Source organism: Eubalaena glacialis, chromosome 18 (assembly GCF_028564815.1).
Source record: "Eubalaena glacialis isolate mEubGla1 chromosome 18, mEubGla1.1.hap2.+ XY, whole genome shotgun sequence".
Lineage (NCBI taxonomy): Eukaryota > Metazoa > Chordata > Mammalia > Artiodactyla > Balaenidae > Eubalaena > Eubalaena glacialis.
The window spans coordinates 40,176,315-40,193,226 of NC_083733.1; positions in this window are offsets into that span (position 1 = coordinate 40,176,315).

Genomic DNA, 16,912 nt, shown 5'->3' on the forward strand with positions numbered 1-16,912 from the left:
GTCATCTTCCCAGGCCAAAGGATTCCAGAGTCAAACTGATGACATGTTTCTAGGCCAAAAGGTTCCAGAATCAAACTTCAGGCATGTTCCCAGGCCAAATGGTCACAGAATCAAACCGATGTCATGTTCCCAGGACACAGGGTTCCACAATCAAGCCTCAGTCATGTTCCCAGGCCAGAAGTTTCCACAATTAAACCTCAGTCATATTCCCAGGCACAGGGTTCCAGAATCAAACCTCAGTCATGTTCCCAGGCCACAGGGTTCCAGAATGAAAGCTCAATCATGTTCCCAGTCCACAGAGTTCCACAATCAAACCTCAGTCATGTACCCAGGACATCAGTTATCACAATCAAACCTCAGTCATGTTCCCAGGCCACAGGGTTCCAGAATCAAACCTCAGTAATGTTCCCAGTCCACAGCGGTCCAGAATCAAACCTCAGTCAGGTTCCCAGGCCATAGGGTACCAGAATCAAGCCTCAGCCATGTTCCCAGGCCAGAGGGTTCCAAAATCAAAGCTCAGTCTTGTTGCCAGGACACAGGGTTCAATCATCAAACCTCAGTCATGTTCCCAGGCCAGAGGGTTCCAGAATCAAACCTCAGTCATATTGCCAGGCCAAGGGTACCAGAATGAAAGCTCAGTCATGTTCCCAGGCTGCAGGGTTCCAGAATTAAACCTCAGTCATGTTCTTAGGCAACAGGGTTCCAGAATAAAGCCTCAGTCATGTTCCCAGGCCACATGTTTCAACAATCAAACCTCAGTCATGTTCCCAGGCCACAGGGTTCCAGAATCAAACCTCAGTCATGTTCCCAGGCCACATGGGTCCAGAATAAAGCCTCAGTCATGTTCCCAGGCCACAGGGTTCCAGAAACAAACCTCAATCATGTTCCCAGTCCACAGAGTTCCACAATCAAACCTCAGTCATGTATCCAGGACATCAGTTATCTCAATCAAACCTCAATCATTTTCCCAGGCCACAGGGTTCCACCATCAAACTTCAGTCATGTTCACAGCGCACAGGGTCGGAGAATCAACACTCAGTCATCTTCCCAGGCCAAAGGATTCCAGAGTCAAACTGATGACATGTTTCTAGGCCACAAGGTTCCAGAATCAAACTTCAGGCATGTTCCCAGGCCACATGGTCACAGAATCAAACCGATGTCATGTTCCCAGGACACAGGGTTCCACAATTAAACCTCAGTCATATTCCCAGGCACAGGGTTCCAGAATCAAACCTCAGTCATGTTCCCAGGCCACAGGGTTCCAGAATGAAAGCTCAATCATGTTCCCAGTCCACAGAGTTCCACAATCAAACCTCAGTCATGTACCCAGGACATCAGTTATCACAATCAAACCTCAATCATTTTCCCAGGCCACAGGGTTCCACCATCAAACTTCAGTCATGTTCACAGCGCACAGGGTCGGAGAATCAACACTCAGTCATCTTCCCAGGCCAAAGGATTCCAGGGTCAAACTGATGACATGTTTCTAGGCCACAAGGTTCCAGAATCAAACTTCAGGCATGTTCCCAGGCCACATGGTCACAGAATCAAACCGATGTCATGTTCCCAGGACACAGGGTTCCACAATCAAGCCTCAGTCATGTTCCCAGGCCAGAAGTTTCCACAATTAAACCTCAGTCATATTCCCAGGCACAGGGTTCCAGAATCAAACCTCAGTCATGTTCCCAGGACACAGGGTTCCAGAATGAAAGCTCAGTCATGTTCCCAGGCTGCAGAGTTCCAGAATCAAACCTCAGTCATGTTCACAGGCCACAGGCTTCCAGAATCAAGCCTCAGTCATATTCCCAGGCCACAGGCTTCCAGAATCACACCTCAGTCATATTGCCAGGCCACAGGGTTCCACCATGAAACCTCAGTCATTTAACAAGGCCACAGGGTTCCAGAATCAAACCTCAGATATGATCCCAGGCCACAGGCTTCCAGAATCAAACTTCAGTCATATTCCCAGGGCACAGTGTTCTACAATCACACCTCAGTCATGTTCCCAGGCCACAGGGTTCCAGAATCAAACCTCAGTCATGTACCCAGGCCACAGGGTTCCAGAATGAAAGCTCAGTCATGTTCCCAGGCTGCAGAATTCCAGAATCAAACGTCAGGCACTTTCCCAGGCAACAGAGTTCAAGAATCAAACCTCACTCATGTTGCCAGGCCACAGGGTTCCAGAATCAAACCTAAGTCATATTCCCAGGCCACAGGGTTCCAGAATCCAACTGATGTCATGCTGCCAGGACACAGGGTTCCACAATCAACCCTCAGTCATGTTCCCAGGCCACAGGGGTCCAGAATCAAACCTGAGTCATGTTGACAGGCCGTAGGGTTCCACAATCAAACCTTAGTCATGTTCCCAGGGAGAGTGTTCTAGAATCAAACCTCAGTCATGTTCCCAGGACACAGGGTTCCACAATCAAACCTCAGTCATGTTCCCAGGCCACAGTGTGCCAGAATCAAACCTCAGTCATGTTCCAGGCCTCAGAGTTCCACAATCAAACTTAAGTCATGTTCCCAGGCCACAGGGTTCCAGAATCAATCCTCAGTTATGTTGCCAGACCACAGGGTTCCAGAATCCAACTGATGTCATATTCCCAAGCCACAGGGTTCCAGAATCAAACCTCAGTCATGTTCCCAGGCCACAGGGTTCCAGAATCCAACTGATGTCATGTTGCCAGGCCACAGCGATCCAGAATCAAACCTCAGTCATGTTCCCAGGCCACAGGGTTCCAAAATCAAACCTCAGTCATATTGCCAGGCCACAGGGTAACACCATCAAACCTCCGTCATGTTCCCAGGTCACAGGGTTCCCGAATCAAACCTAAATCATGTTCCCAGGCAACAGGGGTCCAGAATGAAAGCTCAGCCAAGTTCCCAGGCTACAGGGTTCCAGAATCAAACCTCAGTCATATTCCCAGGCCACAATTTATCACAATAAAACCTCTGTCATGTTCCCAGGCCACAGGGTTCCACCATCAAACCTCAGTCATGTTCCCAGGACACAGAATTTCAGAATCAAACTTCAGTCATGTTCCCAGGCCACAGGGTTCCAGAATCAACCCTCAGTCATGTTCCCAGGCGAGAGGGTTCCAGAATCCAACTGATGTCATGTTCCCAGGCCACAGGGTCACAGAATCAAACCGATGTCATGTTCCCAGGACACAGGGTCCACAATCAAGCCTCAGTCATGTTCCGAGGCCAGAGGGTCCACAATCAAACCTCAGTCATGTTCCTAGGCCACAGGGATCCAGAATCCAACCGTTGTCATGTTCCCAGGCCAAAGGTTACCAGAATCCAATCGATATCATGTTCCCAGGCCACAGGGTTATACAATCAAACCGATGTCATGTTCCCAGGCCACAGGGTTCTAGAAGCCAACCGATGTCATGTTCCCAGGCCACAGGGCTCCAGAGTCAAACAGATGTCATGTTCCCAGGCCACAGGTTCCACAATCAAACCTCAGTCATGGTCCTAGGCCAAAGGGTTCCAGTATCAAATCTCAGTCATGCTCCCGGGACACAGGGGTCCAGAATCAAACCTTAGTCAGGTTCCCAACCACAGGGTACAGGTACCAAGCCTCAGTCATGTTCCTAGGCCAGAGGGTTCCACAATCAAACCTCAGTCATGTTCCCAGGACACAGGGTTCTAGAATAAAGCCTCAGTCATGTTCCCAGGATACATGTTTCCACAATCATACCTCAGTCATGTTCCCAGTCCTCAGGGTTCAAGAATCAAACCTGAGTCATGTTCCCAGGCCACAGGGTTCCAGAATAAATCCTCAGTCATGTTCCCAGGCCACAGCGTTCCAGAATCAAATATCAGTCATTTTCCCAGTCCACAGAATTCCACAATCACAACTCAGTCATATTCCCAGGCCACAATTTTTCACAATAAAACGTCAGTCATGTTCCCAGGACACAGGGTTCTAGAATCAAACCTCAATAAAGTTCCCAGGTCACAGGTTTCCAGAATCAAACTTCAGTCATGTTTCCAAGCCACAGGGTTACAGAATGAAAGCTCAGTCATGTTCCCAGGCTCCAGGTTTACAGAATCAAATCTCAGTCATGTTCCCAGGCCACAGGGTTCCAGAATAAAGCCTCAGTCATGTTGCCAGGCCACAGGGTTCCAGAAAGAAACCTCAGTCATGTTCCCAGTCCACAGAGTTGCACAATCAAGCCTCAGTCATGTTCCCAGGCCAGAGGTTTCCACCATCAAACCTCATTCATGTTCCCAGGCCAGAGGGATCCACAGTCAAACCTCAGTCTTGTTCCCAGATGACAGGTTTCCACAATCAAGCCTCAGTCATATTCCCAGGGCAGAGGGTTCCAGAATAAAACCTCAGTAATGTTCCCAGGCCACATGCTTCCACAATCAAACCTCAGTCATGTTCCCAGGCCACAGGGTTCCAGAATCAAACCTCAGTCATGTTCCCAGGCCACAGGTTTCCACAATCAAATGTACGTCATTTGGGATGACCACAATCTAACCTCAGTCATGTTCCCAGGCCACAGGGTTCCAGAATCAAACCTCAGTCATGTTCCCAGGCCACAGGTTTCCACAATCAAATGTAAGTCATATTCCGAGGCCACAGGATTCCAGAATCAACCTTCACTCATGTGCCCAGGCCACAGGGTTTCAGAATCCAACTGATATCATGTTCCCAGGCCGCAGGGTTCCAGAATCAAGCCTCAGTCATGTTCCCAAGCCAGAGGGTTCCACAATCAAACCTCAGTCATGTTCCCAGGCCACAGGGTTCCAGAATCAAACTTCAGTCATATTCCCAGGCAAGACAATTCCAGAATCAAACCTCAGTCATGTTTCCAGGCTACAGGGTTCCAGAATCAAACCTCAGTCATGTTCCCAGTCCACAGAGTTCCACAATCAAACCTCAGTCATGTTCCCAGGCCACAGGGTTCCAGAAACAAACCTCAGTCATGTTCCCAGTCCACAGAGTTCCACAATCAAACCTCAGTCATGTTCCCAGGCCACAGGGTTCTAGAATCAAACTTCAGTCATATTCCCAGGGAAAAGGGTTCCACAATCAAACCTCAGTCATGTTCCCAGGGCACAGGGTTCCAGAATCAACGCTCAGTCATCTTCCCAGGCCATAGGATTCCAGAATCCTTCTGATGACATGTTACCAGGCCACAAGGTTCCAGAATCAAACTTCAGTCATGTTCCCAGGCCACAGGGTCCCAGAATCAAACCGATGTCATGTTTCCAGGACACAGGGTTCCACAATCAAGCTTCAGTCAAGTTCCCAGGCCAGAAGTTTCCACAATCAAACCTCAGTCATGTTCCCAGGACACAGGGTTCAATCATCAAACCTCAGTCATGTTCCCAGGACACAGGATTTCAGAATCAAACCTCAGTCATGTTCCCAGGCCACAGGGTTCCAGAAACAAACTTCAGGCACGTTTCCAGCAACAGAGTTCAAGAATCAAACCTCAGTCATGTTCCCAGGCCACAGGTTTCCAGAATCCAACCGATATCATCTTCCCAGGCCACAGAGTTACAGAATCCAACCGACGTCATGTTCCCAGGTCACAGGGTTCCAAAATCCAACCGATGTCATGTTCCCAGGCCACAGGGTTCCAGAGTCAAACGGATGTCATGTTCCCAGGCCACAGTGTTCCACAAACTAACCTCAGTCATGTTCCCAGGCCACAGGGTTCCAGAAGCTAACCTCAGTCATGTTCTCAGGCCAGAGATTACCAGAATCAAACCTCAGTCATGTTGCCAGGCCACAGGTTTCCACAATCAAACCTCAGTCATGTTCCTAGGCCAAAGGGTTCCAGTATCAAACCTCAGTCATGCTCCCAGGCCAGAGGGGTCCAGAATCAAACCTCAGTCAGGTTCCCAACTACAGGGTACAGGAACCAAGCCACAGTCATGTTCCTAGGCTAGAGAGTTCCACACTCAAACCTCAGTCATGTTGCCAGGGCACAGGATTCCACCATCAAACCTCAGTCATGTTCCCAGTCCAGAGTGTTTCACAATGAAACCTCAGTCATGTTCTCAGGACACAGGGTTCCAGAAACAAACCTCAGTCATGTTCCCAGGCCAGAGCGGTCCAGAATCAAACCTCAGTCAGGTTCCCAGGCCACAGGGTACCAAAATGAAGCCTTAGTCATGTTCCCAGGCCATAGGCTTCCAGAATCAAACCTCAGTCATATTGCCAGGCCACAGGGTTCAACCATGAAACCTCAGTCATTTTCCAAAGCCACAGGGTTCCAGAATCAAACCTCAGATATCTTCCCAGGCCACAGGCTTCCAGAATCAAACCTCAGTCAGCTTCCTAACAACAGGGTACAGGAACCAAGCCACAGTCATGTTCCTAGGCCAGAGAGTTCCACAGTCAAACCTCAGTCATGTTGCCAGGCAACAGAGTTCTACCATCAAACCTCAGGTATGTTCCCAGGCAAGAGTGTTTCACAATGAAACCTCAGTCATGTTCCCAGGACACAGGGTTCCAGAATCAAACCTCAGTAATGTTCCCAGGCCACAGCGGTCCAGAATCAAACCTCAGTCAGGTTCCCAGGCCATAGGGTACCAGAATCAAGCCTCAGTCATGTTCCCAGGCCAGAGGGTTCCAAAATCAAAGCTCAGTCTTGTTGCCAGGACACAGGGTTCAATCATCAAACCTCAGTCATGTTCCCAGGCCAGAGGGTTCCAGAATCAAACCTGAGTCATGTTGACAGGCCGTAGGTTTCCACAATCAAACCTTAGTCATGTTCCTAGGCCAGAGTGTTCTAGAATCAAACCTCAGTCATGTTCCCAGGACACAGGGTTCCACAATCAAACCTCAGTCATGTTCCCAGGCCACAGGGTGCCAGAATCAAGCCTCAGTCATGTTCCAGGCCTCAGAGTTCCACAATCAAACTTAAGTCATGTTCCCAGGCCACAGGGTTCCAGAATCAAACCTCAGTTATGTTGCCAGACCACAGGGTTCCAGAATCCAACTGATGTCATATTCCCAAGCCACAGGGTTCCAGAATCAAACCTCAGTCATGTTCCCAGGCCACAGGGTTCCAGAATCCAACTGATGTCATCTTGCCAGGCCACAGCGTTCCAGAATCAAACCTCAGTCATGTTCCCAGGCCACAGGGTTCCAGAATCAAACCTCAGTCATATTGCCAGGCCACAGGGTAACACCATCAAACCTCAGTCATGTTCCCAGGACACAGGGTTCCACAATCAAACCTCAGTCATGTTCCCAGGCCATAGGGTTCCAGAATCAAACCTCAGTAATGTTCCCAGTCCACAGGTATCCACAACCAAACCTCAGTCATGTTCCCAGGCCACAGGTTTCCAGAATCAAACCTCAGTCATGTTCCCAGGCCACAGGGTCCCAGAATCCAACTGATGTCATGTTCCCAGGCAAGAGGGTTCCAGAATCAAGCCTCAGTCATATTGCCAGGCCACAGGGTAACACTATCAAACCTCAGTCATTTTCCAAGGCCACAGGGTTCTAGAATCATGCCTCAGACATGTTCCCAGGCCACAGGCTTCCAGAATCAAACCTCAGTCATATTCCTAGGGCACAGGGTTCCACAATCAAACCTCAGTCATGTTCCCAGGCCACAGGGTTGCAGATTCAAACCTCCGTCTTGTTCCTAGGCCACAGGTTTCCAGAAGCAAACCTTAATCATATTTCCAGGCCACATGGTTCCAGCATCAAACCTCAGTCATTTTCCCAGGCCACAGTGTTCGAGATTCAATCCTCATTCATGTTCCAGGCCACAGGTTTCCAGAGTCCAATCGATATCATGTTCCCAGGCCACAGGGTTCCAGAGTCAAACGGATGTCATGTTCCCAGGCCACAGGTTCCACAATTTAACCTCAGTCATGTTCCCAGGCCACAGGGTTCCAGAAGCTAATCTCAGTGATGTTCTCAGGCCAGAGAGTACCAGAATCAAACCTGAGTCATGTTCCCAGGCCACAGGGTTCCAGAATAAAGCCTCAGTCATGTTCCCAGGCCACAGGGTTCCAGAATCAAATCTCAGTCATGTTCCCAGTCCACAGAATTCCACAATCAAACCTCAGTCATATTCCCAGGCCACAATTTACCACAATAAAACCTCTGTCATGTTCCCAGGCCACAGGGTTCCACCATCAAACCTCAGTCATGTTCCCAGGACACAGAATTTCAGAATCAAACTTCAGTCATGTTCCCAGGCCACAGGGTTCCAGAATCAACCCTCAGTCATGTTCCCAGGCGAGAGGGTTCCAGAATCCAACTGATGTCATCTTCCCAGGCCACAGGGTCACAGAATCAAACCGATGTCATGTTCCCAGGACACAGGGTCCACAATCAAGCCTCAGTCATGTTCCGAGGCCACAGGGATCCAGAATCCAACCGTTGTCATGTTCCCAGGCCAAAGGTTACCAGAATCCAATCGATATCATGTTCCCAGGCCACAGGGTTATACAATCAAACCGATGTCATGTTCCCAGGCCACAGGGTTCTAGAAGCCAACCGATGTCATGTTCCCAGGCCACAGGGCTCCAGAGTCAAACAGATGTCATGTTCCCAGGCCACAGGTTCCACAATCAAACCTCAGTCATGGTCCTAGGCCAAAGGGTTCCAGTATCAAATCTCAGTCATGCTCCCGGGACACAGGGGTCCAGAATCAAACCTTAGTCAGGTTCCCAACCACAGGGTACAGGTACCAAGCCTCAGTCATGTTCCTAGGCCAGAGGGTTCCACAATCAAACCTCAGTCATGTTCCCAGTCCTCAGGGTTCAAGAATCAAACCTGAGTCATGTTCCCAGGCCACAGGGTTCCAGAATAAATCCTCAGTCATGTTCCCAGGCCACAGCGTTCCAGAATCAAATATCAGTCATTTTCCCAGTCCACAGAATTCCACAATCACAACTCAGTCATATTCCCAGGCCACAATTTTTCACAATAAAACGTCAGTCATCTTCCCAGGACACAGGGTTCTAGAATCAAACCTCAATAAAGTTCCCAGGTCACAGGTTTCCAGAATCAAACTTCAGTCATGTTTCCAAGCCACAGGGTTACAGAATGAAAGCTCAGTCATGTTCCCAGGCTCCAGTTTTACAGAATCAAACCTCAGTCATATTCCCAGGCCACAGGGTTCCAGAATAAAGCCTCAGTCATGTTCCCAGGCCACAGGGTTCCAGAAAGAAACCTCAGTCATGTTCCCAGTCCACAGAGTTCCACAATCAAACCTCAGTCATGTTCCCAGGTCATAAGTTATCACAATCAAACCTCAGTCATGTTCCCAGGCCACAGGGTTCCAAAATCAAACCTCTGTCATGTTCCCAGGCCACAGGGTTCCACCATCAAACCTCAGTCATGTTCCCAGGACACAGAATTTCAGAATCAAACTTCAGTCATGTTCCCAGGCCACAGGGTTCCAGAATCAACCCTCAATCATGTTCCCAGGCGAGAGGGTTCCAGAACCCAACTGATGTCATGTTCCCAGGCCACAGGGTCACAGAATCAAACCGATGTCATGTTCCAAGGACACAGGGTCCACAATCAAGCCTCAGTCATGTTCCGAGGCCAGAGGGTCCACAATCAAACCTCAGTCATGTTCCTAGGCCACAGGGATCCAGAATCCAACCGTTGTCATGTTCCCAGGCCAAAGGTTACCAGAATCCAATCGATATCATGTTCCCAGGCCACAGGGTTATACAATCAAACCGATGTCATGTTCCCAGGCCACAGGGTTCTAGAAGCCAACCGATGTCATGTTCCCAGGCCACAGGGCTCCAGAGTCAAACAGATGTCATGTTCCCAGGCCACAGGTTCCACAATCAAACCTCAGTCATGGTCCTAGGCCAAAGGGTTCCAGTATCAAATCTCAGTCATGCTCCCGGGACACAGGGGTCCAGAATCAAACCTTAGTCAGGTTCCCAACCACAGGGTACAGGTACCAAGCCTCAGTCATGTTCCTAGGCCAGAGGGTTCCACAATCAAACCTCAGTCATGTTCCCAGGACACAGGGTTCCAGAAAGAAACCTCAGTCATGTTCCCAGTCCACAGAGTTCCACAATCAAACCTCAGTCATGTTCCCAGGTCATAAGTTATCACAATCAAACCTCAGTCATGTTCCCAGGCCACAGGGTTCCAAAATCAAACCTCTGTCATGTTCCCAGGCCACAGGGTTCCACCATCAAACCTCAGTCATGTTCCCAGGACACAGAATTTCAGAATCAAACTTCAGTCATGTTCCCAGGCCACAGGGTTCCAGAATCAACCCTCAATCATGTTCCCAGGCGAGAGGGTTCCAGAACCCAACTGATGTCATGTTCCCAGGCCACAGGGTCACAGAATCAAACCGATGTCATGTTCCCAGGACACAGGGTCCACAATCAAGCCTCAGTCATGTTCCGAGGCCAGAGGGTCCACAATCAAACCTCAGTCATGTTCCTAGGCCACAGGGATCCAGAATCCAACCGTTGTCATGTTCCCAGGCCAAAGGTTACCAGAATCCAATCGATATCATGTTCCCAGGCCACAGGGTTATACAATCAAACCGATGTCATGTTCCCAGGCCACAGGGTTCTAGAAGCCAACCGATGTCATGTTCCCAGGCCACAGGGCTCCAGAGTCAAACAGATGTCATGTTCCCAGGCCACAGGTTCCACAATCAAACCTCAGTCATGGTCCTAGGCCAAAGGGTTCCAGTATCAAATCTCAGTCATGCTCCCGGGACACAGGGGTCCAGAATCAAACCTTAGTCAGGTTCCCAACCACAGGGTACAGGTACCAAGCCTCAGTCATGTTCCTAGGCCAGAGGGTTCCACAATCAAACCTCAGTCATGTTCCCAGGACACAGGGTTCTAGAATAAAGCCTCAGTCATGTTCCCAGGATACATGTTTCCACAATCATACCTCAGTCATGTTCCCAGTCCTCAGGGTTCAAGAATCAAACCTGAGTCATGTTCCCAGGCCACAGGGTTCCAGAATAAATCCTCAGTCATGTTCCCAGGCCACAGCGTTCCAGAATCAAATATCAGTCATTTTCCCAGTCCACAGAATTCCACAATCACAACTCAGTCATATTCCCAGGCCACAATTTTTCACAATAAAACGTCAGTCATGTTCCCAGGACACAGGGTTCTAGAATCAAACCTCAATAAAGTTCCCAGGTCACAGGTTTCCAGAATCAAACTTCAGTCATGTTTCCAAGCCACAGGGTTACAGAATGAAAGCTCAGTCATGTTCCCAGGCTCCAGGTTTACAGAATCAAATCTCAGTCATGTTCCCAGGCCACAGGGTTCCAGAATAAAGCCTCAGTCATGTTGCCAGGCCACAGGGTTCCAGAAAGAAACCTCAGTCATGTTCCCAGTCCACAGAGTTGCACAATCAAGCCTCAGTCATGTTCCCAGGCCAGAGGTTTCCACCATCAAACCTCATTCATGTTCCCAGGCCAGAGGGATCCACAGTCAAACCTCAGTCTTGTTCCCAGATGACAGGTTTCCACAATCAAGCCTCAGTCATATTCCCAGGGCAGAGGGTTCCAGAATAAAACCTCAGTAATGTTCGCAGGCCACATGCTTCCACAATCAAACCTCAGTCATGTTCCCAGGCCACAGGGTTCCAGAATCAAACCTCAGTCATGTTCCCAGGCCACAGGTTTCCACAATCAAATGTAAGTCATTTGGGATGACCACAATCTAACCTCAGTCATGTTCCCAGGCCACAGGGTTCCAGAATCAAACCTCAGTCATGTTCCCAGGCCACAGGTTTCCACAATCAAATGTAAGTCATATTCCGAGGCCACAGGATTCCAGAATCAACCTTCACTCATGTGCCCAGGCCACAGGGTTCCAGAATCCAACTGATATCATGTTCCCAGGCCGCAGGGTTCCAGAATCAAGCCTCAGTCACGTTCCCAAGCCAGAGGGTTCCACAATCAAACCTCAGTCATGTTCCCAGGCCACAGGGTTCCAGAATCAAACTTCAGTCATATTCCCAGGCAAGACAATTCCAGAATCAAACCTCAGTCATGTTTCCAGGCTACAGGGTTCCAGAATCAAACCTCAGTCATGTTCCCAGTCCACAGAGTTCCACAATCAAACCTCAGTCATGTTCCCAGGCCACAGGGTTCTAGAATCAAACTTCAGTCATATTCCCAGGGAAAAGGGTTCCACAATCAAACCTCAGTCATGTTCCCAGGGCACAGGGTTCCAGAATCAACGCTCAGTCATCTTCCCAGGCCATAGGATTCCAGAATCCTTCTGATGACATGTTACCAGGCCACAAGGTTCCAGTATCAAACTTCAGTCATGTTCCCAGGCCACAGGGTCCCAGAATCAAACCGATGTCATGTTTCCAGGACACAGGGTTCCACAATCAAGCTTCAGTCAAGTTCCCAGGCCAGAAGTTTCCACAATCAAACCTCAGTCATGTTCCCAGGACACAGGGTTCAATCATCAAACCTCAGTCATGTTCCCAGGACACAGGATTTCAGAATCAAACCTCAGTCATGTTCCCAGGCCACAGGGTTCCAGAAACAAACTTCAGGCACGTTTCCAGCAACAGAGTTCAAGAATCAAACCTCAGTCATGTTCCCAGGCCACAGGTTTCCAGAATCCAACCGATATCATCTTCCCAGGCCACAGAGTTACAGAATCCAACCGATGTCATGTTCCCAGGTCACAGGGTTCCAAAATCCAACCGATGTCATGTTCCCAGGCCACAGGGTTCCAGAGTCAAACGGATGTCATGTTCCCAGGCCACAGTGTTCCACAAACTAACCTCAGTCATGTTCCCAGGCCACAGGGTTCCAGAAGCTAACCTCAGTCATGTTCTCAGGCCAGAGAGTACCAGAATCAAACCTCAGTCATGTTGCCAGGCCACAGGTTTCCACAATCAAACCTCAGTCATGTTCCTAGGCCAAAGGGTTCCAGTATCAAACCTCAGTCATGCTCCCAGGCCAGAGGGGTCCAGAATCAAACCTCAGTCAGCTTCCCAACAACAGGGTACAGGAACCAAGCCACAGTCATGTTCCTAGGCTAGAGAGTTCCACACTCAAACCTCAGTCATGTTGCCAGGGCACAGGATTCCACCATCAAACCTCAGTCATGTTCCCAGTCCAGAGTGTTTCACAATGAAACCTCAGTCATGTTCTCAGGACACAGGGTTCCAGAAACAAACCTCAGTCATGTTCCCAGGCCAGAGCGGTCCAGAATCAAACCTCAGTCAGGTTCCCAGGCCACAGGGTACCAAAATGAAGCCTCAGTCATGTTCCCAGGCCACAGGCTTCCAGAATCAAACCTCAGTCATATTGCCAGGCCAAAGGGTTCAACCATGAAACCTCAGTCATTTTCCAAAGCCACAGGGTTCCAGAATCAAACCTCAGATATCTTCCCAGGCCACAGGCTTCCAGAATCAAACCTCAGTCAGCTTCCTAACAACAGGGTACAGGAACCAAGCCACAGTCATGTTCCTAGGCCAGAGAGTTCCACAGTCAAACCTCAGTCATGTTGCCAGGCAACAGAGTTCTACCATCAAACCTCAGGTATGTTCCCAGGCAAGAGTGTTTCACAATGAAACCTCAGTCATGTTCCCAGGACACAGGGTTCCAGAATCAAACCTCAGTAATGTTCCCAGGCCACAGCGGTCCAGAATCAAACCTCAGTCAGGTTCCCAGGCCATAGGGTACCAGAATCAAGCCTCAGTCATGTTCCCAGGCCAGAGGGTTCCAAAATCAAAGCTCAGTCTTGTTGCCAGGACACAGGGTTCAATCATCAAACCTCAGTCATGTTCCCAGGCCAGAGGGTTCCAGAATCAAACCTGAGTCATGTTGACAGGCCGTAGGTTTCCACAATCAAACCTTAGTCATGTTCCCAGGCCAGAGTGTTCTAGAATCAAACCTCAGTCATGTTCCCAGGACACAGGGTTCCACAATCAAACCTCAGTCATGTTCCCAGGCCACAGGGTGCCAGAATCAAACCTCAGTCATGTTCCAGGCCTCAGAGTTCCACAATCAAACTTAAGTCATGTTCCCAGGCCACAGGGTTCCAGAATCAAACCTCAGTTATGTTGCCAGACCACAGGGTTCCAGAATCCAACTGATGTCATATTCCCAAGCCACAGGGTTCCAGAATCAAACCTCAGTCATGTTCCCAGGACACAGGGTTCCAGAAAGAAACCTCAGTCATGTTCCCAGTCCACAGAGTTCCACAATCAAACCTCAGTCATGTTCCCAGGTCATAAGTTATCACAATCAAACCTCAGTCATGTTCCCAGGCCACAGGGTTCCAAAATCAAACCTCTGTCATGTTCCCAGGCCACAGGGTTCCACCATCAAACCTCAGTCATGTTCCCAGGACACAGAATTTCAGAATCAAACTTCAGTCATGTTCCCAGGCCACAGGGTTCCAGAATCAACCCTCAATCATGTTCCCAGGCGAGAGGGTTCCAGAACCCAACTGATGTCATGTTCCCAGGCCACAGGGTCACAGAATCAAACCGATGTCATGTTCCCAGGACACAGGGTCCACAATCAAGCCTCAGTCATGTTCCGAGGCCAGAGGGTCCACAATCAAACCTCAGTCATGTTCCTAGGCCACAGGGATCCAGAATCCAACCGTTGTCATGTTCCCAGGCCAAAGGTTACCAGAATCCAATCGATATCATGTTCCCAGGCCACAGGGTTATACAATCAAACCGATGTCATGTTCCCAGGCCACAGGGTTCTAGAAGCCAACCGATGTCATGTTCCCAGGCCACAGGGCTCCAGAGTCAAACAGATGTCATGTTCCCAGGCCACAGGTTCCACAATCAAACCTCAGTCATGGTCCTAGGCCAAAGGGTTCCAGTATCAAATCTCAGTCATGCTCCCGGGACACAGGGGTCCAGAATCAAACCTTAGTCAGGTTCCCAACCACAGGGTACAGGTACCAAGCCTCAGTCATGTTCCTAGGCCAGAGGGTTCCACAATCAAACCTCAGTCATGTTCCCAGGACACAGGGTTCTAGAATAAAGCCTCAGTCATGTTCCCAGGATACATGTTTCCACAATCATACCTCAGTCATGTTCCCAGTCCTCAGGGTTCAAGAATCAAACCTGAGTCATGTTCCCAGGCCACAGGGTTCCAGAATAAATCCTCAGTCATGTTCCCAGGCCACAGCGTTCCAGAATCAAATATCAGTCATTTTCCCAGTCCACAGAATTCCACAATCACAACTCAGTCATATTCCCAGGCCACAATTTTTCACAATAAAACGTCAGTCATGTTCCCAGGACACAGGGTTCTAGAATCAAACCTCAATAAAGTTCCCAGGTCACAGGTTTCCAGAATCAAACTTCAGTCATGTTTCCAAGCCACAGGGTTACAGAATGAAAGCTCAGTCATGTTCCCAGGCTCCAGGTTTACAGAATCAAATCTCAGTCATGTTCCCAGGCCACAGGGTTCCAGAATAAAGCCTCAGTCATGTTGCCAGGCCACAGGGTTCCAGAAAGAAACCTCAGTCATGTTCCCAGTCCACAGAGTTGCACAATCAAGCCTCAGTCATGTTCCCAGGCCAGAGGTTTCCACCATCAAACCTCATTCATGTTCCCAGGCCAGAGGGATCCACAGTCAAACCTCAGTCTTGTTCCCAGATGACAGGTTTCCACAATCAAGCCTCAGTCATATTCCCAGGGCAGAGGGTTCCAGAATAAAACCTCAGTAATGTTCGCAGGCCACATGCTTCCACAATCAAACCTCAGTCATGTTCCCAGGCCACAGGGTTCCAGAATCAAACCTCAGTCATGTTCCCAGGCCACAGGTTTCCACAATCAAATGTAAGTCATTTGGGATGACCACAATCTAACCTCAGTCATGTTCCCAGGCCACAGGGTTCCAGAATCAAACCTCAGTCATGTTCCCAGGCCACAGGTTTCCACAATCAAATGTAAGTCATATTCCGAGGCCACAGGATTCCAGAATCAACCTTCACTCATGTGCCCAGGCCACAGGGTTCCAGAATCCAACTGATATCATGTTCCCAGGCCGCAGGGTTCCAGAATCAAGCCTCAGTCACGTTCCCAAGCCAGAGGGTTCCACAATCAAACCTCAGTCATGTTCCCAGGCCACAGGGTTCCAGAATCAAACTTCAGTCATATTCCCAGGCAAGACAATTCCAGAATCAAACCTCAGTCATGTTTCCAGGCTACAGGGTTCCAGAATCAAACCTCAGTCATGTTCCCAGTCCACAGAGTTCCACAATCAAACCTCAGTCATGTTCCCAGGCCACAGGGTTCCAGAAACAAACATCAGTCATGTTCCCAGTCCACAGAGTTCCACAATCAAACCTCAGTCATGTTCCCAGGCCACAGGGTTCTAGAATCAAACTTCAGTCATATTCCCAGGGAAAAGGGTTCCACAATCAAACCTCAGTCATGTTCCCAGGGCACAGGGTTCCAGAATCAACGCTCAGTCATCTTCCCAGGCCATAGGATTCCAGAATCCTTCTGATGACATGTTACCAGGCCACAAGGTTCCAGAATCAAACTTCAGTCATGTTCCCAGGCCACAGGGTCCCAGAATCAAACCGATGTCATGTTTCCAGGACACAGGGTTCCACAATCAAGCTTCAGTCAAGTTCCCAGGCCAGAAGTTTCCACAATCAAACCTCAGTCATGTTCCCAGGACACAGGGTTCAATCATCAAACCTCAGTCATGTTCCCAGGACACAGGATTTCAGAATCAAACCTCAGTCATGTTCCCAGGCCACAGGGTTCCAGAAACAAACTTCAGGCACGTTTCCAGCAACAGAGTTCAAGAATCAAACCTCAGTCATGTTCCCAGGCCACAGGTTTCCAGAATCCAACCGATATCATCTTCCCAGGCCACAGAGTTACAGAATCCAACCGATGTCATGTTCCCAGGTCACAGGGTTCCAAAATCCAACCGATGTCATGTTCCCAGGCCAC